The sequence below is a fragment of the Acomys minous genome, assembly GCF_964271855.1.
Source record: "Acomys minous genome assembly, chromosome: 6".
Classification (NCBI taxonomy): domain Eukaryota; kingdom Metazoa; phylum Chordata; class Mammalia; order Rodentia; family Muridae; genus Acomys; species Acomys minous.
The window spans coordinates 125,358,255-125,377,676 of record NC_140487.1 but is presented as its reverse complement, the minus strand read 5'-3'; the positions used below and the strand labels follow the sequence as shown (position 1 = coordinate 125,377,676).

Here is a 19,422-nt window from a genome sequence, read left to right as displayed (position 1 = left end):
AGACCTCTGGAAGAGCAGATAGTACTCTTAACCTCTCAGCCATCTCTCCAGCCCCCAGCTTCATTTCTTATATTTTTCTTGTGTGTGTGTAATTAGTGCATGTTTATGTGCACATCCCCCCACCCCCCCATCTGTGTGGAGACTAGCGATCAGCCTCGGGTTTGATTCTCTAGTCATCATCCTGTTTTTGAGACAGGCCTGAAGTTTGCCAGACAGGGCAGGTTGGCTGGTTAGTGAGCCCCTGGTACAGTGATTGCAAACACCTTTTATTTTATAATTTTTAAATTTCATTTATTTGTTGTGGGTGTGCCTATGTGTGTACACATGCCACAGTACCCATACGGAATTCAGAGGACAACTTTTAGAGATCAGTTTTCATCTACCATGTGGCTTCTGAGGATTCAGTTCAGATCCATAGGCTTTCGGCAGGTTCCTATAACTGTGGAGCCATCTTACTGGCCATAGCCCAGCCTTTTCTGGTGGGATCTAGCGATTAACCTTACGTATGTGTGCTAAGCATTTTCCTGACTGGTCTGTTTCTCCCCAGAACTTTCTTTCTTGAGTTGCTTATTTATCCAAGGAAATTTGTCCTGTTTTTACAGTGTTGGGGAGTTGACCCTAGAACTTGCACATGCCAAGAGAAGTTCTCCTGAAATACATCTGGTTACTTGTCTCCTCTTTCAGTTTAAGACTCAAACAAAATAACATTAGTGTAGTGCAGGCAGCAAGCTCCTTCTCTAATGTAGTCTTGAGTTGGAAAGGAAGTGAGTAGAGGGTTGGTTTTGTGGGTTCATCTCCCCGTGTTTCATGTGGCTGGACATTACTCAGAGGAAGGCTTTGAGGAGGTGACATAATTTTTGGTTTAGTTTAGTTGCTTTTACACACACACACACACACACACACACACACACACACACACACCATGACCACCACCACCACCAAACACACACACACACACACACACACACACACACATCACCACCACCACCACCACCAAACAGTATTTTTCTGTGTAGCTCTGGAATTCACTTTGTAGACCAGGCTTGTCTCGACCTTACAGATCTGCCTGCCTCTGCTTTGCGAGTGCTGGGATTAAATGTGTGTGCCACTACACCCAGCTTATTTTAACTTTTCCCATTGGGCTGTATAGTTTTCTTTCCTTCTTAAATTTTTACAACTGAGAAGAAGTGAAATGTTGTATCTAGAAGCATCTATCAGCTTGTCTTAGTTAGATGTAGCTCATGTGGTTCAGGCCCACACAGGAGGCAACGGTGATGATTACAGCAGTAATCATGAAAGCCAGTGTGTATTGATGCTGTGGGTTCCTCTTCAAGAATACTCTCGCTTAACCCTTGCATTAATCCTGTGAGGTAGGCTACTTGATTACCCTCATAGTGTAGACAGGACATGTGCCGTACGGCGATGCTAAGTAGTGTTCTCAGAGTCCTGAGCTGGGAAATAAGTGGCTAGGGAGTGCGACTCCTGTAGGTGTTGGAACTTACTCTTTCCTCCTCTGCCCTGAAGAATTGTTAATTATTTATTATTATATTACTATTACTCTTCCTTCTTGTTTCAGTGCTCTCCTGACGCCCCTTCTTGTTTTTGAGATAGATTCTCGTGTGTCTCAGGCTGGTTTTGAACTCTGCATCTTGACCTCTGTCCTGCCTCCATGTCCCAAGTGTAGGAGTTACAGGTGATGGCCATTTCCAGCTGGACTCTCTTTCAAGATGTAGAAGTTATTCAGCGACTTGTAATCTCTTTGTTGTATAGAATTGCTTGACTTTTAAAATTCATTTTTCCTTTTAAGTACATAATGTCTTACATGATGATTTTATTTTAGTACCATTTATTTCTTAGGAAATAGTTTTGCGTTAGTGTGTGTGATGGATATGCAGGTTACATGTTTGTGTGCGTATGCATGAGTATATGTGGAGGCCGGTGTCTTCCTCAGTTTCTCTTCACTTTACTTTGTGAGATAAGTGTCTCTTTCTAAATCTGGAGTTCACCAGCTTGCAAGGCTAGCTGGCCACCAAGGTCCAGGCATCCTCTGTCTCTTCTTTCCCAGTGTTAGGATTTCAGATGTGTGCTGCCCTGCTCAGCTTTGCACGTGTGTGCTGAAAGGCTGAACTCAGTTCCTCATGTTGAATGTAGCAGGCATTTTGTGGGCAGAGCCCTTCTTCAAACACACCTAAAAACTGCATCTGTCTGTTGGTCTGTCTGTATCTGTCGGTCTCCACCTCTCTCTCTCTCTCTCTCTCTCTCTCTCTCTCTCTCTGTCTCTTTGTGTCTCTCTCTCTCTGTCTCTCTCTCTCTCTCTGTTTCTCTCTCTGTCTCTCTCTCTCTGTCTCTCTCTCTATCCATCCATCCATCCGACTGTGTGTGCATGCATGCACATAGGTAGAGGAGGAAGGACAGCTTGAGGAAGTGGTTCTCTGCTTCTGCCCTGTAGGTCTTGGGGATCAAACTCAGCTTGCTAGGCTTTGTGCCTTTACCTGCTGGGCCATCTCATTGGCTCCCTTAACATTTTTTTTTGTTGTTGTTGTTTGTTTTGAGTCAGAGTCTTGCTGTGCAGCCTTGTTTGGCCTGGTACTTGGCTCTGTAGTCCAGGCTGGCTCTACATGTTTGTCAACCTTCCTGTCTCAGCTTCCTGAATTACAGGCATGTTCTGCCACATGGTCCTTTTCCTCTTAATGATGAGAAATGGCAGTCTCCAGATAATGAACAGGGTGCATGGAAACTAGGAATTACACCTGTGTGTAACTTGGGGGCCAAGCCTGGTTCTTGTTTCCAGGATGGAGGATGTAAGAAACACAGAACATGTATTTATACTTGCCTTAGGTGGGGCTACTTTGTAGTCCAAGCTGGCTTAAGTCAAGGTCCCCCTGCCTCAGCCTGCTCAGTATTTTGGATAGCAGGCATGCCTACTTTACCCAGTGCAGAGTGCAAGGTTTCTTTATTCTGAGGTAATATTTTTAAGGCCCAGAGCCAGAAATAATTATGCTAATGCAAGTTTCTGATGGCAAATGGCTGCTTCATAATTACAGTTATTACTGCTCGGAGTGTGTTGTCCAGTGCGGAATTTCTTTTGTTTAGTCACCAATTAACTCTTTGACTTACAACATAGCTTAGAGCTTAGGTCCCAGAAGGTATTCTTCCAGAGTCAGACTCACCCAACACAGTTTAAATTATTGCGCTGTGCCACTGTTTTTAAATCATTTTTTTTCCAGAACAGTGTTTTTCTGGAGTAAACAAGTAGTTCCTCCTTGTTTTGACTCAATTTCTTTGTAATTAATTAGTTACCATTAATTAATTAATTAATTGTCATATGCATTGGTGTTTTGACTGCATGTATATCTCTGTGAGGGTGCCAAATCCTCTGGTAGAGTAGTTACAGATAGTTGTGAGCCATGTGGTGGCTGGGAATTGAACTCGGGTCCTCTGGAAGAGCAGTCAGTGCTCCTAACCGCTGAGAACCATCTCTTCAACCCCTGACTCAATTCTTAAAGCAGCATCACATGTTGGTGGCAGCTTCAAGGATTTCTGTGAAAGATGCATTAAAAAATATTTATTGTGTATGTATGATTGTTTTGCCTCTGTGTGTGTGTGTGTGTGTGTGTGTGTGTATGCTTGTATGTATGTATGTATGTATGTGCACTATGGATGGATCCTCTGGAACTGGATTTAGGTATATTTGTGAGCCCCTATGTGGTGCTGGGAATCCAACCCAAGTTCTCTGCAAGAGTGGTAAATGCTCTAAACCACTGAGCCAACTCTCCAGGCCCTAAGGTGCATTTTTAGTGCTTTAAAAAAAAATCTGTGATAGAAGCAAGCAGTGCCGCGTGATAAAAGATTCCACACTGCCTATAACCAGAGAAAACCTGAGTCTAATGTTTTCATAGTTGGAGACCCTTGTAAATTGTGAACACCTTTCTTGGCTTTTTGTATTTAGTTTTAAAAAACAAAAAGGACCATAAGACCATGGGAATTATTATGTTTCATTTACACTTTAAAATAAAAAACTGCCTTATTCTTTTAAAATTTCCATAATCGTTTTTGTGTAGGCATATATTTTTCAGTACTTTTGTATTTTTAATTTTTTCTTTGCATATTCTTAAAAAGTTACAGTTTTAGGGCTTCAGTTGTCAGTGATTGGCTCTGCTGGTCTATTATGTAATGTCAGCTCACAGTTTGGGGGACGTTTAGGATTCTGGGAGCTTCTTGCGTGTGAGCTCAGCTGGAACACACAGTGCTCCGGTCAGAAAAGTCAAGGAGATACGGTGGCTTTGAGGACCTGGGAAGTCAGTTCGCCTTGAAGTTTGTCTTGGGTCGCTTTGTGACGAGAGGGAGTGGTGGTTTCTGAGTCTTCTCTAGTAAAACAGAAACCTGAAATGCAGATGTGAGCAGTAGGATGTCCTCATTTGAGGATAGCAAGAGAGATAATGTCACCTGCAGAGGGTGATCCTCACAGAATCTGATGGATGTTGAAGGGAATCCTCCTTAAAGGTCCATTGTTCTGTGATGCCCTCAGCTTAGGTCTTAGCACTTAGGGTATCACTTGAGGGTGTGGTGCCTGGAAAAACATCTGGCCTGTAGCCACGGCGCAGTAAGTGCTCATCTTGAATGAGTGTAATAGATAAAACCGTAGACAAATACATTCTTTAAGTTTTGGAGCTCAGCCTTGCAGTTGCATTTTAATTGTAACTTTTACTATTAATATAGTTTCAGATACATGACACCCACAGAAATTTAGAACCAACAAAGGCGATATGACTAGTGCTGGTGCATGGGACAAATAATGCTTTTCCAAAACAAAACAGTCTCTTGGGGCCTTACTTAGTATCTTACAGGCTGCTTGTTCTCAGTTCCTTGGAATTTGGCATGTAGTGCTGCCCTGTGCTTTACAGTTCTTCTGCCTCATTTCTTCACTGAGAAACTGATCTTTGCACAGCATTTCTGTAAGTCTGTGTTAGACCCTGGTACAAATACATCATTTAGTCTTAAATTCACTTCTGTGATTTTCTCATTAGCCCAACAAGAATTTAAATGACACTCTTGGGTGCCAAGGCAAATATAATCACAAACCACAAACGTGAACAGTGAATTTTTGTGTTAGAATATGTTTGTAATTGGAGTTACTGTTTCAGATGATAAATTAAGATGTGAAACACTTCAAACTCATGGACCCCTGGTAGTCATTTCACAGAGTCTGAACTGAGAGACCCAGTGCAGATACAGAGCTGGCATAGAAAGGCATTCTGGTCTTGGCTCTGTTCCTCATCAGGTGTGTTACGTAAGGCACTGGTCTGCTCAGCCTCCTCCAGTTGGAGATGATGGTGTCCTTTGAAGATTGGTCTTGAAAGGTTGTTATCGCTTTCAGAGTTTGGAGTGTGAAATAGTTGGGGAAGCTAAAGCCCAGTTCTACTGTTGCTTTGTAATTATGAGGGTTTTTTTTTTTAACTCTTATTTTTGTTTGTATAGTTTGCAGTTTAGTGGTTTTTAGTATAATAACAAAAATTGTGCAGTAACTGTTCCTTCTGAATTCCAGAATGTTTTCATCACCCCTCAGTGGGATCAGCACACTTAGGAGTGGACAGGGTCTTCCAGGGTCATATTTCTTGGTCTCAATTCCAAGCTTTTGTATCCGTTTAGCATTGGTGATGAAATTGGAGAAGATTGTCTTCTGATCCAGGTCATAACTTACTGGACTGTTTCCAGAGATTAAGAAGTATTAGGGTACAAATCCAGTTTGGAGAAGGCTGAAGTTGGGACAAAACACTCCACCCTTTTCTGAGCTGAGGAGCTGTGGATGGTGGTGACTCCACAGATGAGAAGCTGGGCTGAGGTGGGGAAGGAGCTGCCTGGAGCTCCTCTGACTCACTGGAGTCTCCTGGTTCTGTTTGCAGTGTCTGTTTCTGTGTCTTGTGGGGCACCAGATTGTGTCTAGCATCTCTTCAGGTGAAGACGCTTAGTCTAGACGTGTATTCTAATTATTCTTCCTTGATTGTAGACTCTGGTTTGCTGTTTTCACCCCGCTTAGGTTTATTTTGGGGACTTTGGCTGCAGAGAATAGGATGAAGCTTTCTTTCTAGCGTCCTTTTCTTATTTTTAGTGAGCATATAGATAATATTGGATGCAGTTTTTAAAACTTAAGTGCTGTATATAGGAAGGCCTTTTAAAGTATGGTCAGGTATGTAGAGGCATGTTCTGATGTTTTTGACACCTTTAGAAAGGAGGTAGCATGGAGGGTGGTCTTTTTCACTCTCCACTCAGGCCCATGAGGCTAAAGGCATCTGAACCCTGAAGCCAAATGTAATAACTTACCTTCTGACCCATCTACCCGCCACCAACCTACCAGATGCGTCCTAATTATGAAACCGTGCTGAGATTTTAAAAAGCTCCTAAAATGTAACACAAGTTTCCCAATGCTGATGCTCCTAGAAAGTCAGGAACAAGTGCGTGTCAGTGGCACAGACCCAGATACAGAAGTCAGGAACATGTGTGTGTCAGCAGCACAGCATAGACACAGAAGTCGGGAACAAGTGCGTGTCAGCAGCACAGCATAGACTCAGAAGTTGGGAACGCGTGCGTGTCAGCGGCACAGCACAGACACAGAAGTCGGGAGCATGTGCGTGTCAGCCGCACATCACAGACACAGAAGTTGGGAACACGTGTGTGTCAGTTGCACAGCACAGACACAGAAGTCCCTTTTGCTTTGAGAATGCAGGTGGGGGCCTGGTGCAGCTCAGTTGTTAACAGTGTTTGCTTGGCACATGAAGCCTTGGGTTAATCCCAGCACCACATGATCTGGATGTGATGACTCGAGCTTTCACTGCCAGTACTTGGAGGTAGAAGTCGAAGATTCAGAAGTTCAAGGTCATCTTCAACTAAGGAAAGTTTGAGGCCAGGGATGCTCAAGACCTCATCTCTAGAAAAAGGAAGCAAACCACAAACCCCCTGTGTGGGCTGTGAAGAATCAGAGTGAGCTGAGCTGGGGGCGATTCTCCAGAGGAATCGCCGTCTTAGGTGGGTTTCTGCTGCTCTAAGGATGGATGTGGGATTGAAATAAAGGCAACATTTAAGGTGCTTGCAGTTTTTATGTGAGGAGGAGAAGGGTCAAAACTTCGAGGACTGTCAGCCTTCAAGTTGACCAAGACCTTGAGTCCAAGCTTATTTAGCTTTGCATTCACTTTATTGTAATTCCAAAGGAGTTAGTGTGAAGAAAGGTGTTCATGAGTGAGAAATGAAACAGGACCCCACCTGGCAACAGAGCAAGCTGCTTTAGGCAGCAGCCTGCCCTCCCTCCACCACACAGTACAAGATGAGAGGCTCTCTTCCCCCTAGCCTTGACCTTCTGAGTGCACTGTGGTCTCCTTCAGAGGGCACAAGATAATGTTCTCTCTCCTGTCAGCAGTCCAGTGCTACTTGCTCTAGCCACTCCCCGCCAGGTGGGGTTCTTATTCAGGAAGCTGCAAAGGACTTGTTCAGATAGCTCACATAGGAGACAAAGCACAGACATACACTTGTCTTTATCAAAGTTAAGAAAAAGTTAAAAGAACAGAAAGATGCCACCCACTTCCCATTTCTGAGGAAGAGCGCATTAAATAACTTGCAGTGAAGCCAGCTTAGAAGTTGGAGGACTGGTAGTTGTTTCCTGTGTCCCCTGATACCCTTAGCTGTGAGTTGACAGGCACCCCCGTTCCTACTGGTAGTCATTTCCTGTGTCCCCTGATACCCTTAGCTGTGAGTTGATAGGCATCCCTGTCCTGGTATCAGAAGATTTTTGATAATGTGAATGTTACAGTTTCATTTCTGAATTCTTGAACAAAATATAGGCTTTTTGACTCTGGTATTTAAGAATCATTTCTGTTAAATGCTTTAATTATTATTAACCAATTTTTTATATTAAGATAATTTCCAGTAAGTTTTTAATAATCCATTCTTCAAGCAATTGAGAGAACCTGCTGTGTGTTTTTATTTCATAAATGAGGACAGGGAGGCTTAAGTGTTTGGATTAGCATCTGCCGTTATCTAATGTGTTAGCCGCTTACAGCTTTAAAAAGATTCACTTTTATTTTGTGTCACAAGTGTTTTGGTTGGTCTGCATTGTCTCTGTGCCTAGGGCTCATGGGGCCGGAAGAGGCCGTCACATCCTCCCCGTGACTGGAGTTTACAGCTGGTTATGAGCCACCATGCAGCTGCTGGGAAACCAACCTGGATGCTGTGCAGGAGCCGTAGCTCTTAGCCACTGAACCGCCTTTCCTGCCCCAGCTTACATCTTTGAACTCTGACTCCTATTTGTGCTAGTCCTAGGTGGGCACAGTCTGATGGATGGATCCTGAGTATTTAGTACAGTGCTGAGCACGCAGGGACCACTCGCTGAATAAAGGAGTAAGGACCCCATCAGTGTGGGTTGCTGAGTTGCTCTTTTAGGGGCTACTCTATCTAACTTGACCCTGAATTAGATGGCGTTCCTTACTAAAGCCACCAGTAGAAATGAAATGATCATGCGAGTTACCCCTGGAAGACTTGAAGTAGAGGAGAGGTGGTTGTGCCCCAGCGCAGGGTACTGGCAGTTCTTAGGAGGAACTCATCTCTGCATGTTAGCTTACTCCCCGCCCTCCCCCCCACCCCCTATTACAGAAGGTGGAAGTGGGGGAGCAAGAAGTAAGAATCCAAGTCCTCTTTGAAGAGGACTGCTTGCCAGGTTAAAACTGGAGAGGCCTCAGAAAGGGATTTCTCATCCCCGCTTGCTGAGGTACCCACTGAAGATGGGTGTACCACCAGAAACACAATCACTCTTCACACCTCTTCTGTGCTAGTGCCGGCACCATGTTAACCTAGAGTAGAATTGTTACACATGCATTTTGTGACCTGGCTCTTCTGTTCCTGTGTTCTATGTTAGGCTTTTTTTCTCTTTTTTTGACAGCCATCCACAATACAATGTTTACTAGTGTTGTTTTAGCTCACACCATTGTTTATGCACTTAGTAATGTTTTGTGAGGTACTGCTGTTTACAAGACACTAGTTGGAGATGCTGAAAGCACTGGATGGACAAGCCCCTCTTCTCCTAGGCCTGCCCCCCAGACTGTGTGCGTTAACAAGTAGAGAAGAGATTCAGAGACTGCTGAGAAGGAAAGAGAATGGGGCAGTGAATATGAGCATTGTGGGGCTGCGGGGTGTGTTATAGAGAAAGGAAGTCCCCTGTGAGCTGAGAGATGTGGCCAGCTGCCTGAAGATCTGAGGGAAACATTTTCTTGGCAGAGAGGAACTATCCTGAGCAGAGGCTTGGGGGCAGAGATACGCTTGTTTGAGGAGCAGTGAGAAAGACACTGTTGACTGGAGCACAGCAGTGGTCTGGGAGGTAAACTAGGTAAAGTGGGCAGGTGAGACCTTCTGGTACCATTCTTGAATAATGGGGAGCCATTGGAAGAGGAACTTTGAGGAAGTGAGTGCCATAAGAGACCATGTAGGTGTCTGGGCTCAAATTTAAGCTCTCACACTTGGAGCTCTCGCAGCAGCTTGTCTTAGTCAGTGCTCTCTTACTGTGATAAGACACCATGATCGTAGGAACTCTTACAAAGGAAAGCAATTAATTGAGGGCTTGCTGACATTTTCAGAGGCTTATTAGTCCATTATCATCATTGTGTAGAGCATAGCACTAGTCCTGGTCCCCTGGCTAGGAGACAGAGAGTGAAGCCTACCCCCAGTACACTACATTTTCTCCAACAAGGCCACACCTGCCCCAAAAGGACACACCTCCTAATCCTTCTAAGTAGTGCCACTTCCTGATGACTAAGCATTCAAATATATGGGGGCCATTCTTATTCAAGCCCAAATATTAGCACTTTTGAATTAGAAGATGGTCTAGCAGTTTTCAAAAATAAATTTTTAGCCAGGTGTGGTGACTCATATGTAATCTCAACACTTCCCGTGGATGAAGCAGGAGGCTTGCCATGAATTTGAGGACATCCTCGGGTACATAGTGAGTTCTAGGACAGCCTGGACTACAGAGTGAGATTCCATCTTAAAGAACGGTAACAATGAGCAACACCAACATCATCAACAACAAACAATACAAACAAAACAAAGGCTTGCTAGCCAGTGAGCTACTCTTCACACACCATCCTACTGGATCCTAAGATCATAAACTGACAAAGTAGACATGTGATTGCAGCAGGGGAGTGGCTCCAGATGCCATCCAGGGCTTCTTGCCGCTTGACAGCAACTTACAAATGAGCTGTTGACAATGGTAGGAAGTGCCAGGCGCAGTGGCGCACGCCTTTAATCCCAGCACTCCGGAGGCAGAAGGAGGAGGCGGATTGCTGTGAGTTTGAGGCCAACCTGGTCTGTAAAGTGAGTCCAGGACAGCCAAGGCTACACAGAGAAACTCTGTCTCGAAAAACCAAAAAAGAAAAGAAAAGAAAAAAAAATGGTAGGAAGCAAGATTTGCAGCTTAGCAGAGGAAACAGGTACCCAGATAGGTAGAACAAGTTAGTATAGACCCATTCATCCTGGAACGGAGGCTCTAAAGTGTAGGACGCACCCTCCTAAAGGGTCCATGGAAACAAGAGGTTGTCAGTGTGTGCTGCAATGCTACACTGAGGGCAAAGTGTCCCTTCTGCTGTCTCTGTATTGTGGGTGCTTAGATAGATTGAAGCTCTGAGCACACCACCCTAAGTCACTTAAGGTAGAGTACTTGGGGTGGGGTGGGTTTTTGTTTTTCAAAGCTCTCTAGGAGATTCTAAAGTACCGTCAGGGATGAGAACCACTGATTTAATCTGCTCTTGTCTGCTTTCAGAAGTCATCTTTATCACAATTTAAATAAACCATGATTAAAGTACACAGATGGAAATGGAGGGATATTTGTAATAAGCAAGTGGACAGAAGGATTGCATCTGAATGAACTTCACTTCTGAATTTGGATAAAACTGGCGAGCAGAGGCTGGAGAGGTGGCCCAGTGGTCTTACAGGGAGAATCCACATTTGGTTCCCAACACACACATCCGGTGGCTTGCAACCACTTGTAATTGCAGTTTCAGGGGTTCTAAAACCTTCTTCTGGCTTCCACAGGCACCTGTATGTATGTGGTGCACATAAATGTTTGCAGGCACACACATAGGCACAGACACAAAGCCATGTATAACACTGTAGATTGATATCTGCTAGGGCAAAGCATATCCATTTTTATGTCCTGTTTTCTTCATACCTTTGCCCATCCTGAGTAGTTTAGACTAAGGTGATAAAGTGTCTGTGACATGTGAATATTATTTCTTGTTGTTTCCCCATTAACCCACCTTTGTCAATTAGCAGTTATTTCCTGTCCTAAAACAGTGTGACAGTGGCCACTCCTGGGAAGTGCTATCCAGTTTGGAAGGATATTGTATGCTCCAGGATGGATTCTGTGTAATTTCATATTGTTAGTAATCTCACGCTGTTAGCTCAGTCAGGAAAAGCAGTAGAGAAGTGGTCCTGCTTCAGTGGAGGCTTTGCCACTCTTGGCTGTACAGCTTCTCCCTTGAGGGAGCACTCACTGGAGAGTAGCTGTCTCTGTCCTTGGTGTCCATTGTCAAGGCCTCTTACTGTGCCTTCCGCTGACGTTGAGTGTCACCAGGGCAAATTTAGTGTGAGCTCTCGGATTCCACAGAGACGCTGTGCCAGGAGCACCCAGGTCACCTTCTAACTTTCCAATGAAGGTGTTCTCCTTCTTCCCTGCATTTATGGTTTGTTTCGCTCCGTTGTTTGGTGTTAGCCTTCTTCACGAAATTATCTGCTTGTGGCTTTCTGAAAATTGATGCCAATCTTAATGGTTTAGGTCAGACTGTTTCCCTCCTTTTCAAGAGATTGCATTGGAGGTGATTTAATTTTTAGTTTGACTTTCTTTGGTGACAAGGTCTCGTTGTATTCTCAGGCTGGCCAGAGCAGTGCTGTGGAGCCAGGCTAGCCCATCTTAGCCTCCAAGTGCTGAGGTTGTAGAGACATTGCATCTTCTGCTAATAGGATGACTTCTTTAGCTTTCTGACTTAAGGTTTTTATAACTGCCTTTAAACTTTTTTATTTATTATGTGTGTATGTGTTGGCGGGGTGCTGAAATACATGTGCCACTGTGGGCATATGGAGGATAGAGGACAGCTTCGTGGAATTGATTCTCTCCTACCTTTATGTGAGTTCTGTGTATCAAATTCAGGTTGTCAGCGTGCTGTGACAAGGACTTTATCTGCTAAGGAATCTTGCCTGTTTGATGTCATAATTTTTGAAATGTGAGTGAGAAATGTATGTGGGTAGATGTGCATATGTGTGTGGATGGGGGTAAATCATGTGCTGTTCGTGCACCCTCTAGCAGTGTTTGAAATGTACTTCTCACACTAATGTGCATATCCTCATGGGTAACACTGAGCTCAAGTACACCCGTCTACTGGATATGGCATGTGTTCTACAGGACACACTGCTCCCCAGCCTGGTCCTGATCTGTACAGTGGTATCAAGACACATCAAGTGCAATTGTAAAGTTAAAAGCGTATGGTACACTGGATTGCATTAAAAGCACTTTTCTTCACTAAGTGACTTAGAGGGAATGAAAAGTCAAATCATAGAGTGAGATTGGCCAACACAGGCCTAGATCAGAGTATTTTAGGAATTCAGTAAGTCAGTGCGAAGAAAAGACAACACAGAAAAGTGAGCAGGAAGCAGGGCAGCACCGCAGATGGTCAGTAAAGTCAGAGGATGCTGAGCAGGAAAAGGCAGAGCAGAGCCACAGCAAGACACTATTGCTTGTGAAAATAGCCGAACTGAAAAGGACAGCATCAGGTGCAAGGAGCGGCCAACATCTACATTAATTTAACCACTGTGGAAAATTACAGTTATCTGTCAGAATGGAGGAGACAGAGCATGCATCTTAGTAGTTCAGTTCCATATATGTATATATATATGAACAAAAATGTGTGTGCACCTAAAAATGTAGGAAACATTCTCAGGAGCTGTGTTCCTAGTCCTCAGAACAGGAAGCAGCCCAGGTACTCCACAGTACAACAGAAAATTGGTTGTAGTATGCTTATGTAATGCAAAGCTGTAAAGCCATCAAATTGAGTGGACTTTTTCTTCATCCAAGAAATTAATCGCTTTAACAAACATGGTTGTTGATGCAAAGAAACTAGGTACTCAGAATGAGATACTGTATGATTCCATACTTAAGTTAAAAACTTGTTTGAAAATAGGTGTAGTAAATGTATGGATTTGACGTGAGAAGAAGTAGTTACTTTTGGAGAGTAGGGAGGATGTGGACGATGCTGGTAGGATTCTGTGTATAGTCTTGGTGTGATATATTTAAACACTTATACTTATGGTTTATATATAGCATTTTCTGTTTGCATATAATATTTTAACAATTAGGTTATTAAAATGTTGTGTGGTGTAAAATAGATGACAACATAGCTGCACACAGAAGAGTCTCAGAACATAGCTGTCTGAATCAGTTCTAAGGTTACCACGAGTAGTGACAGGGTCCCTGGGGAAGTAGACACACCATGAGCGCTACAGAACCAGGGGGCTTATGACAGAAATAAGCTGGTGACTACCTTGGGAGAAACTGGAAGCAAGCACAAGAGCAGGAAGGAGAGGCTCAAGAAAGCCACTGCACCATCTCTCCTGAAGCCCCTGCCAGTGTTGGCAGTATGAGCAGCTGCTAGCATGAGCAGCACCCATCAGTTTGTTGAGGAAAATTAATAGAAAGGAACAACCATTTCCTTAGGACTGCGGAGCCTCTGGTGGCGGCCTGCTGCTCTTGGTCGGCAAGCCCAGCAGTTGGGGAGAAAAGCTTGTTGTGAAGAAGAGCTGGTGAATAGGCAGGTGACCCGCTACCTACCTTTTTGTGTTTGTTCCCAGCTCTCTGGAAGGCATTGGCTGTTCTTCATTTCCGGGTGTCACCACCTGTAGCTGCTCAGGCTTTGGAATATAGTGGAGACTCAATGGCTGTCTTTTAAGTCTAGTGTAAATCCAGGAAAGGGAGTCCTAGATTTCCCAAATCATTTGTGCTAAAAGCTGCTATAGTGATGGTTGCATAACTTTGTGAATATACTAAGAATACTCCTAAGTGGGTGTACTTTAAGGTATGTGAATAACATTTCAGTAAAAGCTGCTACTTAGACTACAGGTAAAACAGAAGAGCAAGGGAACCACAAAAGTCAGGACCCTGCCTTTGGTAAAGGATGTGTGGTGAGCTTTCTGGGGCCCAGGAAAGACTCCTGGAGTAGGGGTGGATGTTCTATAATGTTTGTTTTATTACCACATTTTCTTCTGTAAATAGGGCTGCAGGAAACAGAAAAGACAAAAACTTGGGGTCCATTGGTGGCAGGTAGTGTCCAGTATGGTGGCAGGTTGTGCCCAGTGTGGTGGCAGGTGGTGTCCACTGTGGTGGCAGGTAGTGTCAGTGTGGCGGCAGGTGGTGACCAATGTGGCGGCAGATGGTGACCAGTGTGGCAGCAGGTGGTGACCAATGTGGTGGCAGGTGGTGGCTAATGTGATGGCAGGTGGTGACCAGTGTGGTGGCAGGTAATGTTTTTAGAGTCTGGACTGGAGGTTAGTAATTGCTTCTTACTTACCAGATTGTCTGAAGAAAGCCAGAGGGAAATAACTGTGACTTGTTAGGCCTCTGATATGAGGAACCTAAGTTTTAGAGCTAGTTCAGTGGGAGGGTTTTGTCATTTCACTCTGTTGGCTGTAAAATTCTGAACTGAAATTGTTTTGTGCTTAGTATAGACACTATAGATTCATCAAAACGCCTATATCAAAAACCCATTTCGGTAATCTGAGAAATCAGAACATTTTCATCCTCTACAGCTTGCTACTCCTCATGCACAGGAAGAGGAGGACTTGTGTTACTCTTGTGTCCAGGGCTGCCATTGTGCCACGGTTAGAGGTAGAAGGGAGAGTCGAACAGTGTTTGTCTCATTGTCACATGACTCAGGGTGACAGACTTCTGAAGCTTCTGGGGCAGAACAGAGGAGGCTGCGCTGCTGCTGCTGCTGAATGAGACTAATTCTGAGCACTTTGAGTTTATGATAATAAAGCTGCTGTAGTATTACATATTATACCCCTTACTATTTGTGTAACTTCAGGGTTACATTTTTCTTTAGTAATGAGATTCTTTCAGTTCTGTGGTTTAAGTAAAATGCTATTATCATGCTTTTTTTCATTAAGCAGTCTTTTGATGAGTGTTCAAAAGCAGTTTGTTCTTGAGCATCATAACTGTTAATCTGTTTGATTGGTGTCCTGAGTGCCTGGTGTGAACTGCTGTAGAGGACACCGCTCAGGACAGGAGCACAGCAGGGACCATTTGCAGCAGGGCAGAGTGGGTCCAGGCTTGCCCACACACAGGGCAAGGAGCTAGGGTGTGGGTGGAAAATTATTAAGAAACGTTAGTGGTGGCGGGGATTCTGACTAAACCAGCCTGTGAGTCTTGCCAAAGGCAGACAAGGGTGATCAGATACCCCAGAGGGGGTGGTGGACAAGGAACAGGTACTGAGAATAGCCAGGTACTGAGGGCGGGGTTCTGCTCACGATGCCCCCTTGGTAGGATGTGTGCCAACACTAGACTGTGAGCCTGACCCCGATGGACACTGAAGAGAGTAATTCAGAGGAACCTGAACTAAGTTGGTCAGAGGCCATCTGCCAGTAATCCTTGCTCTGAGGTAATCCCGTCCTCAGAAGGACAGAAAAGAGGTTCTTCTGTCTTCTGTGGGTAGGAAGCTCAGTTGTATCATGATGTGGTATCAGGAAAATGCATATATCAGATGAGTGGTTGACACTGTGTAAAGGTGGACGTTTTGAAGGTGTTTAGGAGTTTACCATGTAGGCACAATTAGCAAGCAAACATGAAATCGTTGCATGTGTAAAGGAGTGGAAGTTAGGCTCTTGTACTGTGTGCTGCTGCACTGGCTTTCCTCTTCACTGCTGAGGTAATGAGTGTAACCAGTCAGGTCATGAATCAGTAACCAATCAGGTTTTCTCCTCCACAGTTACTCTAGACAGTCCAGAGCACCAGTTTCAGCCTATGGGTCCTAACCACTTTGGGGGGTGTCAGACAACCCTTTCACAGGGGTCACACATCAGATATTTACATTACAATTCATAAGGGAGGTAAATTATAGATACGAAGTAGAAATGAAACTAATTTTATGTTTGGGGGTCAGCGCAACACGGTGAAGTGTGTTGAGGTTAATAGGTAAAGGTGAATGGCTTTGTAGGATAGCAAACAAGGCTTGGGAAGGAAAGGCTGTAGAGTAGATGGTCCTGAGTCAGCGTGTGGCTTTTCAGCTGCCTTCTCATCTTAGACAGCTCAAGCTGTTCCTGGGGAGGGGTTTATGACTTTGAGTTAGTTGCAGATCTCTTGGGAAACTCTGCTTGTAGGAAGAGAAAGGATTTTAGAACTCATATTTTCAGCTCAAAATACCCTTTTTATGCCGTAGTGAGTTAATTCTGAGTTTTTTATGGCAGAGGATAGGAGACTTGGAGTGTGTGGCTAGAGTGAAATGGTGCCTCAAAGAACAGAATGCACCAAGAGCAGGTTTCAGCAGTGCTGAGTTATGTTTTATGGTGGAGCTTGGAGCATAAGTGGGTAAGATATTGAGGCAGACATTCTTGGAAACAGTTAACTATAGATGCAGGGTCCAGGGAAAAGCCAAAGAAGCCAAGAGTCCTGATTGAGCTTTCTTAGAGGAGTGGGGTGCATAGGAGAAAAAAGGGGTCCTGGAGGTCAGAAAGTGAAGGAGACTGGGATTGGGAGCAGAAGGGTTGCGAAGAAAATGCCTTACAGGGGAGACAGCTGAAGAGGAGGCCGGGAGTTGTTACTGTTACTGAGCAGAAGTGATGTAGCCGACCAAACAAAAGGTGAGACCAAGACACAGCAAAGGGATATTCAGTGTAGTCATTGGGGACAGCAGGGTGCTGAGCATCCTTAGCCTGGGCTTTGGGGGACTTAATACATCTTAATACACACCGGGCTGTGGTGGTGCACACCTTTAATCCCAGCACTTGGGAGGCAGAGGCAGGTGAATCACTATGAGTTCGAGGCCAGCCTGGTCTACAAAGCGAGTCCAGGACAGTCAAGGCCACACAGAGAAACCCTGTCTCGAAAAACCAAACCAAACCAAACCAAACCAAAACAAACAAACAAACAAAAAAGCAAAACAACAACAACAACAACAAAATCATCTTCAGGTTTAAATAGAGATGGGACAGAAATGGACGAGAGAAACATGCTTAGTTAGGCAGTTATGATCACACTGTGGTCTGGTTGGTCACATGCAGCCATAGATAAGAGGGTTGCTGCTGTCTGGGGGTAATTTCAACTGAGGCGCTCACGATCAGACTGTTGTTCCTGGAATCCTGGGTGACTGCAGAGAGTGCTGACAAAGGGCAAATGAGAGAGGCAAGATGGAGTTTGTCCCTTTAGATTAAGGACTGTACCAGAGTGTTGTGAGGGGTCCTTCCAGAGGTGGCATTGTGAAAGCTAGCAGTTCACAGTTGAACATAGTATCTCTTCAAACCTTGGAAACCCGATCTTGGTATGCTTAGCCTTGGTGGGGAGGATTGCCATCTTTATACAGGCATTTCTCAAGTGATCGATGGGTCCGCTGAAGAGTTGAGCAGCATTCTGACCCAGAGCAAGGAAGACAGAAGCAAGGTGAAGGCAGAGGTGCCATGTGGTTGTGCCCAAGCCAAGAAAATAGTGCTTTTACCAAAGCAGCCTCAAAATCCCTGTTTTAAAACCAAGGGAGGACAGAGAAGCAGAGAAAGTTTGCAGTATTGATGAGCAGTGCCAGACTGCAGGGTCCATTTATATTTGAGCATAATACTGTTTAATTTAGCATATGATATCAGTACTGTCTGGAGGAAGGGCTAGAAGGTTATTTACTTTAATGAACTTAGAACAGTTAGGTTATCCTTAGAGATTTAAGTCATTGCTTCATACCTTATGACAAGATACATTTAAAGATTATAGCTAAAAGTCAGTGCTGAAAATACTAGAAAAAATATGGTTCAATATTTATACATTGTTCAAATGGTAAAGGCCATCCTAGTCAAGATGCCAGAACCAGAAAGAAAAGGCTGATCAATTTGACTAGCAAAAAAATCAATTTGACTACAGGCAAATTTAGCTTTCTACATGCTGAGAAGTCCATAAAATTAAATGCAACTGGCAGAGATGAATTTGCTACATACTTGGCAGAGGTTTCCTCTTTCTCTTTTGTATCATAGTGCTAAGAAAGGAAGGACTTATTGAATAGTGAGTGTGTGTGAGTGTGAGTGTGTGTGTGTGTGTGTGTGTGTGTGTGTGAGAGAGAGAGAGAGAGAGAGAGAGAGAGAGAGAGAGAGAGAGAGAGAGATATGGAGGGAGAGGTGTGGTTAGAAACTGCTTTTAGCAGTTGGTTTTCTCTCTCTACTTTGTGGGTTCCAGGGATCAACTCAGGCTGTTATGTTTGCAGGATAACCTGCTGAGCCATTTTGCTGGCCCTGAAGATTTTTTGTTTCTTCTTGCTTCCAAAAAATTGATAAAGTGCCAGAAGGGAAACATTGCAGAGTATAAACAAAAGGCAGAGTGGGAGTGGGGAGGCGTTGTTTATTGGTGGAGGCTAAGTGTTTGGATCCTTGTTTCTGGTTAATGAGTAGAAAGGACGGACAAATTTAAAGCAGATTTGTTTAAAAGTTATGAAGGCAAGTGTTCAGAAGACAATAGAAGGATGGTTGTTAAAGAGAAGGTAAGCTGCCACGCAGGAATCCTGCTCAGCCAAACTGTGGCTTAAAAGACGGGCGGGAGGGGGGGGGGAGGGTGAGAACCTTTATAGATGAATGGAAGTTTGTTTACAGTTAGTGACTGAGTGTGGAAGGATGCAGGAAATTTGAGTAAGATAATGAAGGTTTGTGATCCAACTGAGGTCTCAGGGAGTGGGTCTATCAGCAGGTTAGACATAGTGGGGGAGGGAAGCGGTGCATTGAAAAGAATACTAAAAGTGGAACGTAGTGAAACATGAGTGATATTGCTCTTATAGCCATCAGTTGCACGTTTTCTCAAGTGTATAAAGAACATTAATTAGAATTGCTGCTCCATAAATAAGTCTTGAAAAATTTAAAACACTAAACTTAGAATATCAGATTAACTAAGAGGCAGATTCAGTATTCAAAAAATTGATTGGTATAAATCACTACATTAATAAAGCCAAAAATTGTGATAATGTTAACACATACAAAACTACCTTTGATAAAAGCCAGCACCCATTCAGAAATGAAATGAGTCACATGGCTAGAAAGTCCTTAGAGAGGCTGTCCAGCAAGTGGCGGCTTAGTGATGAGAGTGGCAGCTGCCCTCATCATCCTGGTAAAGAAAGGAGTTCTTTCATCCTCAGCACTTCTGCTTACTGTGTTGCTGCG

General features: G+C 44.0%; 1 protein-coding gene and 1 long non-coding RNA gene across 25 annotated transcripts in view; one reads left to right on the top strand and one right to left on the bottom strand.

Annotated features, from left to right (window-relative positions):
* Positions 1–19,422, top strand: part of CAMTA1 (calmodulin binding transcription activator 1) — an 838,283-nt gene that overhangs the window by 35,018 nt on the left and 783,843 nt on the right. The window lies entirely within an intron of this gene.
* Positions 880–19,422, bottom strand: part of LOC311598994 — a 268,288-nt gene continuing 249,745 nt past the window's right edge. Inside the window, exon 2 of the long non-coding RNA XR_014779747.1 lies at positions 880–1,008. This is a non-coding gene — a long non-coding RNA (uncharacterized lncRNA). The remainder of the gene's footprint in view (positions 1,009–19,422) is intronic.